At 49.4% G+C, this 16739-nt stretch overlaps 1 protein-coding gene across 5 annotated transcripts in view; it reads left to right on the top strand.

Moving 5' to 3' along the window:
- WHRN (whirlin) overlaps positions 1-16739 on the top strand; it is a 94614-nt gene that overhangs the window by 50926 nt on the left and 26949 nt on the right. The gene's annotated exons all lie outside the window — the stretch shown is intronic.

Raw genomic sequence — 16739 nt, 5'->3', positions numbered from 1 at the left:
TGATGGCAGCCGGGCATTGAGCCTCCCTGCTCCTGCCTGTGTTCTCCACTGCTACCAGAATGGGGACACCTCCCCAGTGTTTCCGCACACTGTGCTTTTGGACTTGGAACCTGGAGGAGTCTTCTGGCTCTTCTGAAGATGTTTAAGTAAAAACACGGGGAGGGGCGCCTGGGTGGCCCCGTCCGTTAAGCGTCCAACTCTTGATCTCAGCTCAGGTCATGATCTCAGGGTTCACGACATTGAGCCTTGTGTCGTGAGATTGAGCTCAGAGCTGGCTTGGGATTCTCTCTTTCGCCCTCTCTCTGCCTCTCTGCCTCTCTCTGTCTCTCTCTCTCTCTCTCTCTCCCTCCCCCACCCACAAAATAAATAAACTTAAAAAAAAAACAAAGCCTGCTGAAAATGGCAGAAGGTACAGCAACATGAGAATAGTAGTAATAATAATAGGGCTCAATAATGATAGAAGGAAGTAACTTAGGGCAGAGCAGTCTTCTAGCTATTTCTACATGACAGTAATAATAATGGTAATCACCAGCAATTGGAGAGTGCCCCCCTGTGCCAACCAGGATGCACAGTGAGTGCTGTGCCCGCACTGAGTCATCTAGTCCCCCCAGCAACCCTGTGAGGGGGCACTAATATCACCCTCATTTTAGAGATGGACAACTGAGGCCCAGAGAGGTTAAGTAGCCTGCCTAAGGTCACACAGCTAGTAATTGGAAGGGCTGGTATTTGAACTCAGGCAGGACTGGCACTTAGTCACAGAAGCCCCTTTGCCACCCTTCCTTCCCCTCCGAGTGGTTCTCAGGCAAACTGGGGGAGGAGCGCAGGACAGAGCGATATTCCTGCAGTGTGCATAATAACAACCGCACGAAAGAAATCGCCTGTTGACCACTCAACGGTGGACCCGGTCCTGTCTGGGTGCTTTCTGAATCGTGCTGTGCTGTCCTCGCCACCGCCCCACGAGGAGGTGCTGATCGTCAGTCACCATCCCCGTTTTCCGCACGAAGGAGCCCTGAGGCTCAGTGAGATTAAGCGACCCGCCCCAGAGCCCGTTCTTGCTTGGCAGGGAATCGGTGATTCAGACGCAGGGCCTCACCTCTGCACTGTCGCCGGCCGCACGGCTGAGCACAGCCGAAGGCCTGCCATTGCTAATGCAGCTTTGATTTTGTGTCGGGAAGGGCTTTGTCTCTGTTTCTCTGCCTCCAGATTCTCTGTCACTGATCTGCTGACAGCTCTTTCCACTCCCAAGGACAGCAAGTGATCACGTCCTGCACGTCAGTGCCATTTCATGAGCCTGGCTGCGGAAACTTTGGTACCCTTGTGGTGGCAACCCACGAGAAAGAAAACTTAGCGGAGCTGAGGGCTGTTGAGCGGGGTCTGCTGTGGGTCAGGAAGGGGGACCCGGGGCCCGGACGGTTGGATGCTTGCTGTCCCCACCCACGTGAGGGCATGGTCCTGGCTCAACTTTTAAGATTATTTATATAAGAATTTATGAGTAAAGGCATGCTTTAGCAAGAAGGTGTTATTGGGGGGGAAATTAATAATAGCAGATAGCAAACAACTACCACACCCACTGTGTGCCAGGCAGTTTGACATCATTACTGGGCACTGTCCTGTGGTGGTTAGATGCAGGCACTTTGAAATCAGAGTTACTGGCTGTGTCACTCTGTGTCATTGGACTCGGTTCCGTCATTAGTGAGGCTGGGATAATACCTCTAGGAACGTCATGAGCGCATAGCCAGAGAATCTCTGTAAAGCACTTAACACAGATAAAAGTATGCAAAACACACTGGCTTTAAAAATGATTTCTGGTTGGGGCGCCTGGGTGGCTCCGTTGGTTAAGTGTCCCACTTCGGCTCAGGTCGTGATCTCGCCGTTTGTGAGTTTGAGCCCCGCGTCGGGCTTTGTGCTGACAGCTTAGAGCCTGGAGCCTGCTTTGGATTCTGTGTCTCCCTCTCTCTCTGTTCTTCTCCCGCTCACACTCTGTCTCTGTCTCAAAAATAAATAAAGATTACCAAAAAAAAAAGATTTCTGGTTTTCAGTCTAGCCCCACATTCGTCCTGTGTGTGGACGGGAAGAGTGAGGCTCAGAGAGTGGGAGTGATTTGCCCCGGGGTCACGTACCAAGAAGGGGCTGGCCATGGTCGGGCGCCTGGCTGTCTCTCCTCTGACCCCCACTGATGCAGCGTCCACTGTGGGCTGGCTCCCAGGTGAAGGACCCATCTGGTGCTGCCTGTCCATGATGGAACAACTCCAGTATTCTTTCCAATTCCTCACTGGTGTGCCAGCCTTGGCCCCCCAGGGCCCGCTCGGGAGGGATGGTGGCAGAGCAGCCCCTGATTGCTTTGGGGACTCGAAAGTCCCCTGGCTCCTTCGGCAAGCAGTAGGATAAGAACTTCTATGTGATTGCTGAGCCCCCACTTACAAAGGGCCGGCTCTGCTGCCCTTCCAGAGCTTTCCTTGGGGCTGCCTCTCCCTGAGGCACAGTGGCCGCCCCTCGATCCTGGACAGGGGTCCACGAACTGCGAACCTCAAAGTTGGTATCTTGCTTCCCTTCCCAAGGACTGCAGAGGGGACAGTGTGCTTCCTGTCACTTCCAGGCTCGTGTGCATGAGCACTGTCTCACTCTCTCGCTCCCTTTCTTTCAGTAAATAAATATAAATATATATATGTAATAATACCACCAGCACCTATGCCCCAGGTATGGTATTGTCAGGATGCAGTGAGGTAATAATGCTTTAGTAAAGCCCAGTGCCTGGCACATGATAAGCACCCCCAAAACAGAAGCTCTAATTGTGTGGGTGATTTTCACTAGCCACACAAGTGTGGGTGCTGGTGGGTGAGACCCGGGTGTAATGGCATCTGAAAGTCTCCGGCAGCTGATGAGTCTGGGCTCATGAACATCTTCCCCCCCAAGGAGCCAGAAGGTGATTGCTTCCTCGAGAAAGCCAGCACATACCAGGTGACTGTTTCAGCCTCTCCCCCCTGGTTCTGCCACATTCTCCAGCCTTCCTTAGGATACCCTCTTAGCTGGGTTTGTGACCTGGCCTCTGAATGGGTGGTTAATAAATTGCCTGGCCTTTAAAGGGGCCCCTGCCAGGGCAATAATTGCTCCCAGGCAGGCTGCTCTCAAAGAGAGAAACACTTAGTTTCCGCGGGGAGACCTATTAGGGCCAGAGCCCAGCTGTGGCTTGCCCTGGTCACAGGATGAGGTGAGAGCGTTCATTCAAGTGCCCAGGGCCCCCCCGAACTGTCCTGTCCACTGGAGGGAGACAGCCAGCGAGGGCCGGCTTCAGGTCTCCTAATCCCTCATTCCCAAGTGGCTGAGGGAAGGGCCTGGCATTGCTGACTGGCAGCTGCTGGCAGGAGGGGGGGGGTGGTCGTCAGTGGCCCCTCTGGCTTCCACATGCCATGCCAAGTTCAATGCCTGCACCTTGAGAACGTGCATAGTTTGCTGGATCTGACGAGCGTGTTCTCTCATCTCCTAAGGGACGTAATTATCAGTGAGCATTTCCTCGGCCCCTGCTGGGGGATAGGGTACAGGTGGAAGGCTTTGAGAGAGGTCGGTAACCATACTGGGCAGTGCCTTGGACCCTTGACCGTGCACGCGAATCATCAGTCTTTGTCGAGTGCAGAATATGATTCAGCTCGTGTGGCAGTTATCATGGCTGCATAACCACGCTGTCACCACAGTCCTGCCCACCCTCACTGAGGGCCAGGAAGTAGCCAGGGCACGGCAGGGAGGGTCATCTTGGCTCCAGGATGTCTCAGGCCACAGCCAGAATGCTCAAAGTCTGGACACCGGAGCCATTAGGAGGCTCTTTTCCTTTTGCGTCTGGAGGTCGGTATTGGCCGCTGGCTGGGGTCCCTGTTCTTCTCTGCAAGGGCCTCTCCATGCCGCCTTTCCACAGTGCTAATTTGGGTTTCTTCCTCCAAGCGATAGGGGCTTAGAAGGTTTGTCTAGAGTCACAGGTCACACTGGGAGAGAGGCAGGTCGAGCTGTGTTCTTTTTATGCCCCAACCTCAGAAGGCATCAAGCAGCGCTCAGCTGGGCTCTGTTGTTCAGAGTGGGCACAAGCCCATGCAAGTTCACAGGGAGAGGAGTTACTCCTGATTGGTTTCTTAGGACCACTCTAATAAACCATCATAAGCTCGGTGCCTTTAAGCAACATAAATGTATCCTCTGGCAGTTCTGGAGGCCAGAAGTTGCAAATCGCGGTGTGTCAGCAGAGTCGTGCCCCCTCCCAAGGCTCTGGGGAGAACCCTCCTTAGCCTTTTGCAGCTTCTGAAGGTGGGGGGGGCGGGTCCCGGCACCCTTGGTTTGTTGTTGCACTCCCCCTCCCCCGCCCGGCTCTGTCTCCAGCTTCACACATCACATGATCTTCCTGCAGAGGTCTCTGGGTCTCCAGCGTCCCTCTGCTTCCTCTTCTAAGGGTACCGGTGATTGGATTCAGAGCATACCCCAAATCCAAGAATGTCTCATCTTGAGACCCTTAACTTAATTACATCTGCAGAGGCCCTGTTTCCAAACAAGGTGACGTGTTCACAGGTACTGGGGGCTAGGGCTTTGGGAGCATCTTTTGGGGGTACCATCCAAGCCAGCCTCCTGATCGGGAGCGTCGAGGTTCTGAGAGAGCACATGAGATGTGGATCTTGCTGTGGTCGTTCGGGGGACTTCAGTCTGCCTCAGCCGACTTGGGGTGGAGCCTGAGATGCCGCACTTCTCACACGCTCCATTCCTAGGTTGTGTCGGTCCACGGCCGACACACGGAGTACAGGGATACAGAGCGCCTGCTCTCAAATTGCCGACAGGCTAAGGAGGAAGGAGGAGGAGTAAATAGCAAAGTAGCCATATACTATTAGCACTGATACTACCCAGCTCTACAACAGCACACCGCATGCCCCGTTGTGGGCACTTTGCATGTATGAGCTCCTTTCACCCTCACTGCAACCTTATAATAAGGGTTCTTATCCCTGCTCACAGATATGAGGCTCAGAGAGGTTAAATGACTTGCCCAAGGTCACACAGCCAGGAAGTGGTGGAGCCAGGACTTGAACCCAGGCAGGCTGGGAACTGAGTCTCTACAGCCATACAGCCCAGTCCATACAGCCCAACCTGCACTGGGACCCTGGGAGGGAGCCGTCAGGCCAGGACAGAGAGCCAGGTGTGGCCGCAGAGAGGACACTTCTTCTCTCGCTGTGTCTTACTGGGCATTCAGTCGGTCAGCAATGACTTGCTGAGTGCATGTGCATAGCCCTGACAGGCACACAGAAAGGCAAAGCCCCATGCTTTCTACCCTTGTGGAGAGTGCAGCGTGGTCAGGGTGGTGACTGTGGGACACGAAGCCAGGCAGACAAGTGAAGGAAGGGATCTTCGGGGAGAGATGAGCAGGAACAAGACACAGAGACCTGGGATGGTGGGCCGTTAGGGGCACAGGCATGCTGGGGGTAAGGAGGGACTGAGAGAAAGGAGAGGCGGGGCGAGGGGGCCATGGGACAAGGCTCCAGCATCTTTTCTCAGACCTCAGCAGTTGGCCCGACAAACCTAGAGGTAGCACCTGGATTGAGTATATTAAATCCAAAGTCAAGGAGCTCTGCTGCCAGGCAGACAGAAGAAGGCCTGAGCTTTCCGAAGGTTGGGTGTCCTGAGACCCAGGAGGGGCTGTGTGCTGGAGTGATTACCCCAAATCCTTTGGGGAACTTTGGTGTTTTTTTAGTTTCCTTCCCCCCCGCCCCCCGCTACAGAAGTAACAGATTCAGCACATAAGACGCACGCAAACAGATGCAGAAGGTAGAACCAGATGTCCTTCCTCCTAAAGACAGCCATTATTAGCATCTTTTATTTCTTTAAATATAATTCACATACCATAAAAAAAACCACCCCTTTTTAAAATGTCCGAAGCAATGGTCTTTAGTATATTCACAGGGTGGTACAACCATCACCTCTAATTCCGGAACATTTTCATCATCCCCCTCAAAAAAAAAGAAAAAAAGAAAAAGAAAAAGAAATCCTATACCCATTAAGCAGCCATTCTGCATTTCTGACCCTGTAGATTTGCCTGTTTGGGACATTTTATGTCAGTGAATCATAAAGATGTGACCTTTCTCTTAGCACCACGTTGTAGCACACATCAGTAAATGCCTTTTATGACTGAACACTACTCTGATGTGCGGCCATAGCGCATTTATCCGTCCAGCTCTGGTTGGTGGACACTCGGCTTGTCTCCGCCTGTTTGCATCTCGATGTAGCTTCTCTTCCTGCCTTTCTCTGTACATTTGTACACGATCAGTATTATACGGCGTGTTCTGATGTGCATCCCACACTTTGAAACCTGCATGTCCCTCCTGCAATTAGAAACTTCCCAGAAATGCAGTTTGTAATAGCTACATGATAATATCCCATCCTGTGGCTGAATTATAATTTCCCCAGCCATTCCCCTGAAGTCAGTTGTTTAGTTGTTTCCAATTGAAGTCAGGTTTTAAAAGGAGCAAGGAATGAGAGGAACCTCAGAGGATTTTTCCAGAAAGGCTTAAACTGCCTCCAAGCCTGTGTGTGCCAGCAGGCTGCTGAGCTCAGTGGGGGGACGGGAATGATTCACCCCAAATTATTAAGAGACACAGTGGTTTGGCCGGGTGGTATAAAGAAGGTTCTTCTCCAGGGTGGCACAGCCCAGTTGCCAAGGGTCCCGCCCACTCTTCCCCAGACCCCGAAACATTGAGGGAGATGTTAAGCCATGCCCCACCCCCCAATCTTTACATTTCCTTCGAGGATTGTTTTTCTTTTCCCCCTCAACAATATGATCTCCATATACAATCTCAAAAGCAGCGGAAAGTGAATAAAGAGCTTGAAATGAAAATTGCCTCTGTTATCTAATCTAAGAGTGATTCCGGAATATCAAGGACTTGTTTTTAATTTCTGAATACGGTCTAGTTAAATAATGCCATCAGGTTTTATCCTTTGGAAACGTAATTTCTCTAATTAGCCCGAAAACCTTAGGAGTTTGGCCTTTCATAGTATGTTTTCTTTGATCATTTCCCAAATAAAAGGGGAAATACGTTTGTATTGAGACGTAAGTGACACAGAACACTGCTCGTGTTTAAGGAGCGCGACGTGTTGGGAAAAAATAGTAAAATAGCCTGGACGTCACTCCTCAGAGACAAACTCCTGTGAACATTTGGGCACATTCCTTCTCTGTCCCTTTATTTTTTTTTTTTAATTTTTTTTTTAACGTTTATTTATTTTTGAGACAGAGAGAGACAGAGCATGAACGGGGGAGGGTCAGAGAGAGAGGGAGACACAGAATCCGAAACAGGCTCCGGGCTCCGAGCTGTCAGCACAGAGCCCCATGTGGGGCTCGAACTCACGGACCGCGAGATCGTGACCTGAGCCGAAGTCGGCCACCCAACCGACTGTTCAATTTTGTTGAACTACTATTATGCATGTGAGCAGGACACCCGGGAAGGGCAGACAGAAAAATCGTCACAGTGGTTTATACTTAAGTGCAGGATTTTCTACATCTTCTCCAGTGAACATACTTCACTTTTTAATTTTGAATTCAGGTGTTAAGATAGGATCTAAACATTGCCATCTCTTGGCGGTCCTCAGCTGTATTAAAGGGACAGAGAAGGGGGCGCCTGGGTGGCTTGATCGGTTAAGCGTCCGACTTCGGCTCCGGTCATGATCTCACGGTCCATGAGTTCGAGCCCCGCGTCGGGCTCTGTGCTGACAGCTCAGAGCCTGGAGCCTGTTTCAGATTCTGTGTCTCCCTCTCTGTCTGCCCCTCCCCTGTTCATGCTCTGTCTCTCTCTGTCTCAAAAATAAATAAACGTTAAAAAAAAATTAAAAATAAATAAATAAAAATTTTAGCTGGAGAAAACTAAAAATACCCTACAATATTATTCTTTATGGTTTTATACTATCACTGTATGGATATACCGTATGGTATTTGATCAATTCCTAGACATTTAGAAGGGAGTCCAGATAATTATTATTATTTTGGGGGGGGTAATTCTTTTGTTTTGTGTAGTTGTTGATGGGGTTCTTGAGCAAACGGCTCAGAAACTATTCTTGAGCCATCGCTGGTGCAAAAAGGTGATTTATTAAAGCATGGGGACAGGACCTGTGGGCAGAAAGAGCTGATTATATACTTTATATACTTTAAAGTTAGCAGGAGTTAGGGAGAGCGTTAAGTCTCTAAGGAATTTGAAAGCAAGGCTTTCAGGACCTTGAGGGGCTAGCTGCTGTTAAGATAAGGTTGCTTTTAGTCTTTAATAAAACAAAAACATTAAGGAAGTAAGGCAGCCATGAGCTGCTTGAGGAGGGTCACGCTCTGTGTGTTTCAGGTGTCTGACAGAGGGCTACATTTCTCTTGCCCTTGTTTCCCTCATCAGTTGTGATGACTTTCTTGGGGTTCATTCCTAGAAGTAAAGCTGCAAGGGTTTTTGCACCATTTTGCCAAACATTTCTTAGCAAGTCTGAACCAAGGTGGCCCCAGCTGGCAAAGTGCCGGGTGTCCCTTTAACCCTTCCTCACCCAGATGGGCTGGTAGAACCTGTTCAGTGTTCAGCTGTATTTGGCTGAGTGCCTACTGTGTTTTGAGTGCCACCCACGTAGTAGGCAGAATAGAGGGCCCCAGGGGTGTCTACCTCCCCCCTCCCCATCTGGGGATGTGTCTACATCCCCAGAACCTGTGACTGTGTTAGATAAGACGATAAAGGGGAGTTAAGATTGCAGATGGAATTAAGGTTGCTCAGATAGATGGGGAACTGATCCTGGATTATCCAAGTGGGTCCAGTGGAATCACAAGTGTTCGTAAAGGCTGGGAAGGAAATCGGAAGAGAGGGCCAGAGAGATGGCCATGGGAGAAGGACTTGGCTGGAAGAGGCTGGTTCTGGTGATGGAGGAATGGGCCACCAGCCAAGGAGTGTGGGTGGCTTCTAGAAGCTGGAAAAGGCAAGGAAAGGGATTGTGTCCTAGAGGAACACAGCCTGCTTCCATCTTGATCTTAGCCCAGTGAGATCCGTGTCAGACTTCTGACCTGCAGAACTGTAGGATAATAAGTTTGTGTTCTTTTAAGCCACTGGTTTGTGGTAATTTTTTCAACTATAGTTTGTATGGGAAACTAACACGGTACGTACCGTATCCCCCGACACCCGCAGGTGCTGGCCCTCGGGAGGTGCTTGGTTCCCGTCTGCATGGTTCCGTGTTCACTCATTTGCCCAATCTTACAAGACACAGGTGATTTTAGAATTGCCACATGCATACCTCTGGGCAAAGCAAACCTCCTAAGCTGAGCTTCTGCAATTTTTGCAGTTCTTTTTGTCTTTAAACAGAGGGTCTGTAGGCAAAGGATGATGTTACTTGCATTATTTCTTTTTCTTCTTCAGCTTGGTTCTGTTATCCGTTTGAAACAGATTTATTGGTTTCTCCTGAATTCAGGAGGGATTTCCCCATCTGTATTGATTTAATTTTACATTTTGAATAACTGAAACATCAAAACTGTTCCCCAAAAGGTGTACTCAGTGTATCACTTCTCCCCCTCCTCCCCCCGCCCCAGGTGCCCACCCCCTCCTTGGAGGTCACTAAATAAAGCAGACTGTGTTCTGTTCCTGATTCTTTGTGCAAATAACAAGCAGATACTTGTATACTTTCTTCTTTCATATTGGATAGGTAGGGCGCCATAGATATTCTTTTGCCCTTGATTTTTTCAAAATTGAGTATCCTGGCAATCCCAGCATGTGAGCACCCAGAAATCTTTGTCATTCTTTTTCACAGGTGCGTGGCCCCCCAGCCGCGTGGCTGCACCGTGCCTCATTCAGGCACTCCCCTCTCTATGAGCATCTAGGCTATCTTTTCTGTATGTTATAGTTACAGTGTGGCAAGAATAACTGCACATATGTATTTTCTTTTGAAATTTTTTTAATGTTTTCATTTATTTTGGAGAGAGAGAGAGACCCAGTGGGAGTGGGGGAGGGGCAGAGAGAGAAGGAGACACAGAATCTAAAGCAGGCTGCTGGCTCTGAGCTGTCAGCACAGAGCCCGACACGGGGCTCGAACTCACGAGCCACGAGATCATGACCTGAACCGAAGCCGGCCGCTTAACCAACTGAGCCCCCCGGGTGCCCCATTCTTGCTTTTGGCAGTGTACCTTTCAGGCACATTTCTAGAAGTGGGATTTCTGGGTCAGGTGGTGAATACATAGTATATAGTTTGTCGAGGAGTACCCAGGCCCACCTGTAAGTTCTGCTCTACCTGTATTCCCACGTGCCTGCTTCCCCATCACTCACTGACAGGTATTGTCCTGATGGGTATTGTCCAGTTTGTAACTGTCTCCAATCTGACAGGTGAGAAACAGTATCTTGATGTAGCTTTATCTTGTAATTTTCTTTATAAGTGACCTTAAACATCTTCTTTTTTCATGTGACTAAGGACCATTTTTAATGGCTTTTTTTTTTACCTTGTTCATGTTTTTTACTGTCCTTTTGCTATCAGAATTTTGCATCTTTTTCCCCCTAAAATTTAAGAATTCTTTATATATTAAAGCTAATCAGCCCTTTATCTGTGATCTGTGTTACAAATGTTTCTTCCTCCCTGGTTGTCATTTTCTTTTTTTTTTTTTTTTTTTTAATGTTTATTTATTTTTGAGACAGAGAGAGACAGAGCATGAACGGGGGAGGGGCAGAGAGAGAGAGGGAGACACAGAATCCGAAGCAGGCTCAGGCTCTGAGCCATCAGCCCAGAGCCCAATGCGGGGCTCGAACTCATGGACCGCGAGATCGTGACCCGAGCCGAAGTCGGCCGCTTAACCGACCGAGCCACCCAGGCGCCCCCATTTTCTTTTGACTTTGCTTATCAAGTTTTTTTTTCAGTGTGAAAGTTCCTTTTTTTTTTTTTTTAATCATTTGGCTTAATAATCAATCCTTTCTTTTATTAAATCTGAGTTCTTTTTAGAAAACTTTTCCTTAGGCCCAAGATACAGAGGATTGTACCCATTTTTTCTTCTAATACTCGTAAGTACATTTTCCCCTTCGGATCTCTGATCTGTTTGGCATTTATTCTCGTGTAGGGTATAAGGTATGGATCCATATTATCTCTTTTCCAATGGTGACATTCTTGTCCCTGTACTATTATTAAAAGCCCAGCTTTGTCACAGAGATTTGCGACATCACTTTTATCATATAATCCACCCCCATGTGTCTGTGGGCCTATTTCTAGTCTGTTTTCCTGCCTGTTCTTCTACTCATGAGTCTGTGCCCCACCATTCGAATTACAGAGGCTTAGAGCAGACATTAGTATCTGGTACATCCTCCCATAGCTCTTCCATATCAGAGTTTTCCAGCCGTTTTTGCATTTTGATTTTTTTAATGCAAAATAAAAAGTTACTAGAGTCCTTCTCAGAGCCATTTTATTTTTTTCAAGTTTATTTATTTGTATTGAGAGAGACAGAGACCGTGTGAGTGGGGGAAGGGCAGAGAGAGAGAGAGAGAGAGCATCCCAAGCAGGCTCCGTGCTGTCAGCGCAGAGCCAGACCCTGGGCTTGAACTCACGAGACTGTGAGATCGTGACCTGAGCCAAAACCAAGAGTCGGATGCTAAACCAGTGGAGCCACCCAGGCGCCCTGAGAGAGCCGTTATAGATGAACAGGATGATGGAGCAAAACAGTACAGAGTTCCCATATATCTTCCTCCCCATCCTTTCCATACTCAGTTTCCCCGATTGTTAACGTCTTAGGTGTGGCACACTTACTGCAGTGATGAGCCAGGAGTGATGCCTTTGTTACTCTTGTTATTTGCTATTTAAATTCATAGTTTACTTTAGGGTTCACTCCTGGTGTCGTACAGATTTTGGGTGTTTTAGCGATAAATGTGGGATGTCACGTACGCACGTGTTACAGTATCAGACGGCAGAGGGTCACTGCCCTAAAAAACCACCTGTGCTTTACTTATCATCCCTCCCTCCTTCCCCGGCCCGCAGCAATTGCTGATCTCTTTTCTGTCTCCATACTTTGCCTCTTCTAGACTGTCACAGAGTTGAAATGTACAGTATGTAGCCTTTTCAGACTTAATTATATGCACCAAAGTTTCCTCCATGTGCCGGTTTATTCTTTAACGTGAACTTAAAAAAAAAAAATTTTAGTGTTTATTTTTGAGAGAGAGAGAGAGACAGAGCACAAGCGGGGGAGGGGCAGAGAGAGAGGGAGGCACAGAATCTGAAGCAGGCTCCAGGCTCTGAACCATCATCACAGAGCCTGAGACGTGGGGCTCGAACTCGTCAACCGCGAGATCATGACCTGCACCGAAGTCGGAGGCTCAACCGACTGAGCCACCCAGGCGCCCCTCACATGAGCTGTTATATCAGCTTACCTAACAATAGCTTGTTGGTGTTTTCACTGGGAGAATGTTAAATTTTCAATGGAGCGAGAAAGGGCATCTTAAGGATGCTGATTCATTTCCAGGAACAGGGGAGTTTCTTTCTCTTTGTCAAGTTGATTTGGAGTGTTTAAAGCTCTCATTGTCTAGTTGTCGCACACTTCTTGTTAAGTTTATCCTTAAGTACTTCCTGTCTTCTGTTGCTACAATAAATGGGGCTTCCCCTGCTGTCACATCTTCTGGCTGGTTACTGCTTCTGTGTGTAAGGGTGTGGGTTTGAACTTGAGAACTCGGATTCTTGAAGGCCCACAGCAACGCGAAGCAGGTGATAGGGCTGGGTCCTGGGAGGCCCTGGGCCCGTGACGTCTCTTCTCTGCTCCCCACCCCGTGTTCTGCCTCCCAAAATGAGGGACTGAATAAGTGTGTGCCGTTTTCCAGGGTGCAGTTCCAGCTGAAACAAAGTTGTGATTTGTGTTCTTACCTCTTTGCCTTCCATTTGATTGAAAAAAAGTGGGGGTGGCGGATATTCTTTCCCTGCCGCGGCATACAGAGCTGGACTGCAAGCTCCCAGCTCCCTACATGCCCTGGCCTTGTCAAACTAAACCTTTATATAAACGGAAAATGTCACCTGCCTGTCTACAGACACCAGAAGGGGCAGGGGACTGCTTGCTTGTGTGTATGCTTGTTCATCGTTCATTGAACTGTTTATTCTCTGGCTTGCTGAGTCTGTCAGGCATCTATTTGTTGGGTGCCTCTCACAATGCCATGCTGGCCCTGAACTCAGTGCTTACAGCTCAGCATGATCTCACCCGTGGTGAGTGCTGTAGGGCATGCTGCCTGGTGCTCTGGGTGGGGACCAGGTGTACCTGCCTTGGGTGGGGGGGTGGTCAGAGAAAGCTCTTGACTGACACCTGAAGGTTGACTAGGAGTCATCTAAGTAAGGAATGGGGTCAGGGGAAACTTTGGGCAGAGAAACAGCATGTGCAAAGGCCCTGGGGTGGCCAGAGGCTCCATCCGTTCATAGAACTGAGACATAACAAGTGTGGGTGGATTGGAAAATGCCTGGGGGAGAGAAGCGTGAGATGGATTAGCAAAGTAAGACCCCCCTTTCAGGGTAGGTACGGGAGCTTAGTAGTCAGTGGGATGTTTTAAGGAAAGTATGACAAGACCAGATTTGCAGTTTAAATTGATCCCCTTTGCTACATAAGGAGGTATATGAGTTAGGGTTTTCCAGAGAAACGGAACCAATAGGAGACAGAGAGATAGAAAGACAGATTAGGAGAAGTAAATTGAGGTGAAATTTATTACAGGAGTTGACCCATGTGATTATGGAGACAGGGAAGTCCTACCATCTGCCATCTGCAATCTGGAGACCCAGGAAAGCTGGTGGTATAATTCGGTCCAAGTCCAAAGGCCTGGACAAGGGGGGCCGATTACGTAAGTCCGAGTGTGAAGGCCCAAAAATCGGGGAATGGTGATATAAACCTTGGTCCGAGTCCTCGGGTCTGAGAATCAGCCGCACTGCCTTCCAGGGGCAGGAGAAGCTGGGTGTCTCAGCTCAAGCAGGGCGAGTAGATTCGCCCTTCCTCTGCCTTCTTGTTCCCCTCCACATTGGTCTCTGCCCTGCACCTAGCTGAGGGCAGACTTCGTTACTCAGTCTGTCACTTCAGGTGCTCATCTCTTCCTGAAACCCTCACAGCCACACCCAGAGATGATGACTTCCCGGCTCTGTGGGCATCTGTTAGCCCAGTCAGGCTGACACATAAAATTACCCATCAGAGGAGCGTGTGGGAGAGGATGTTGAGTGTGGAAGCAGGGAGGCGGGTTCGGAGCCATGACAGTGGTCCAGGCGGGGGTCCCTGTTGGCCAGAACCTGGGTGCCTTAGTGGAGACGGATGGGAGTGAATGGATTAGAGACTGTTTCGGAGGGGAAGGGGACGGCTTTTTGGAGGTTTGGGGATTGAGCACCGGGGTGGGAGCCATGTGGAAATGAAGCTGGTGTGACTAGGGGAATGCATTTTTAATTTTATGTAAATTTAATCCATTTAATTTTAAATAAGTGCCTACTGTATTAGACGGTACCAATGGAGAATATTGCCATTATTGCAGAAAGTTCTTTTGGACAGTGCTGGTCGCAAGTGCCTTTAAGTCAACCTGATGTTAAATGGGCAAATACAAGTCTGGGGCTCAGAATAGCAGCTGGTCTAGGTTCAGATCGTGCTGTACAACTTGCTTGCTGGGTGTCCTTGGACAAGTGACTTCACCTCTCTGAGCCTCACCACCCTCCTCTATAAAACAGGATATTCCATTCCATGCCTGGGGCAGTGCTGCGTAAGCTTAGAGCTCAGTTGTGGGCAGTGGGGTGGATACCTGTTACTCCCCCTGGGTTTGACCTTTGTAACTGCCCTGATAGGTTTACTTGGATGTCAGACTCTCCTCTGGAAGGAGCTCCGGATTGGTTTCTCCACCGAGACTCTGACTTTGACGCGGAGTACAGCCTTGGGGAAGTGCTTTATCCTTTCGGGTTTCAGCTTTTCCATTGGCAGTGTGGGTGTTAGAGCAGACCGTCCTTGAGGGCTGCCCAGGTCCCTAATAATTTTTTTTTTCAACGTTTATTTATTTTTGGGACAGAGAGAGACAGAGCATGAACGGGGGAGGGGCAGAGAGAGAGGGAGACACAGAATCGGAAACAGGCTCCAGGCTCCGGGCCATCAGCCCAGAGCCTGACGCGAGGCTCGAACTCATGGACCGCGAGATCGTGACCTGGCTGAAGTCGGACGCTTAACCGACTGCGCCCCCCAAGCGCCCCCCAGGTCCCTAATAGAATAAGCAAGCACCCACAACAACTGAGCTACGGTCGGAAGAAGGAACCGGAAGGAGGAGGGACCTTCCAGAAGTCAGCATGCAACGGCTTTGCTGGTTCCATCCGTGGTATTTCTGGCTGGGTCCTGCCTCGTGAGAGCGCTAAACCAGAGGCTTGTGTGACACGCTCGCCCAGCCCCAGCCCGTGCCCCCAGCTTGCTCCAGGAGCTTTCTGAGCATTTACCTTGACTTCTTTCTTTCTTTCTTTCTTTCTTTCTTTCTTTCTTTCTTTCTTTCTTTCTTTCTTTCCTTTAATTTGGACAAGGTTTACTGACTTCTGAACTGTTGGGAAAAACTAATGTTGTCTCATTAAAACTGCATTGCTCACTTGTACCAAAAAATACCCCCTACAAAAACCTGTTAAAGTTTCATGCCTGGCACAGAAGACTATTAAAGACTCATAATTGCAATAAAATCCTTTAGTGGGATTTGAGTCTTCCTTGTGGTAATGCTACAGTCAGCGGGGTCCCCACTGGAAGCTGCAAAAGCCATTTCAATAAAGGCTTCGGGAAGGAGGCAAAGATCACCCTAAAACTGCTTCCGTCAGGGTCCTTGCCCGGCAGCTGGCAACGGGGCATGTGTGCTGGGGGGACGGACTCCCAGATCCAGTTGTTAGCAGGTTTCTGTCCTGACTCCCCCTGCTGGGGGGCAGAGGGGGTGGAGCTCAGAACCTCTGCCATCCTGCCACCGGTTCTTCTGGCTCCTCTGTTTTCAGTCCCTTCACCAGGCAGGAATAGAGCACCTACTGTGTGCATGCCGAAAAGCCCATGCTTTGGGCTCAGGGGCTCAGCTCAGGGGTTGAGACATGGAAGAAGAATTGAACACAGAGGGATGGTCTGGTTTTTCCTAAAGGAGTTGTGACTGGCTCGAGCAGGGGCTTTGCAGGCGGGCAGAGCGAAGGCTAAATCCCAGCCCCTGGTCATTCCGCTTCCTGGCCTCAGTCTCCTCATCTGTAAAATGGGGATAACACTGTGTGCCTCGGAGACGTGCTCAAAATGTGTGATTCGAAGCTGAAGGCAGGGCCCAGGGAGGAGGCAGGTGAAAACAGAGAGTACGGTTTTGAGAGTCCCAGAGGTATTTGAGAGCCACTTCAGGGGTATGCGCATGGTTTCTCAGAAACGCAGCTAGCATTTATTGAGCACTTACTGGATGCTAGCTGCTGTTTTGCCCGCTTTATATGTGTCCATTCAGCAAGTGTGCACTGAGCACCTGCTATGTACCAGATGCTGTCTTAGGTGCTGGGGCTACAGTAAAGGCTGGATTAAGTCATTTAACCCTGAAACCTATAAGGGTGGGCACAGATGCTATCCCCATTTTCCAGAGAAGGTGACTGAGGCACAGAGAGAGTGGGGAAATCACCCCAGGTCACACAAGCAGTAAGCGACAGAGTCTGGGATTAGACCCAGAGGGCAGGCTCCTGTGTGTGTGCCCCTAATCACACGCCACAAGCCCTCCCGCTTAGTGAGAGGTGGCCTTGTTCGTGTTTTGAGGGAAGATGGGCTTAGAGCAGTA

The sequence above is a fragment of the Felis catus genome, chromosome D4, assembly GCF_018350175.1.
Source record: "Felis catus isolate Fca126 chromosome D4, F.catus_Fca126_mat1.0, whole genome shotgun sequence".
In the NCBI taxonomy this organism is placed as follows: domain Eukaryota; kingdom Metazoa; phylum Chordata; class Mammalia; order Carnivora; family Felidae; genus Felis; species Felis catus.
This window is presented reverse-complemented; position numbering and strand designations above follow the sequence as displayed.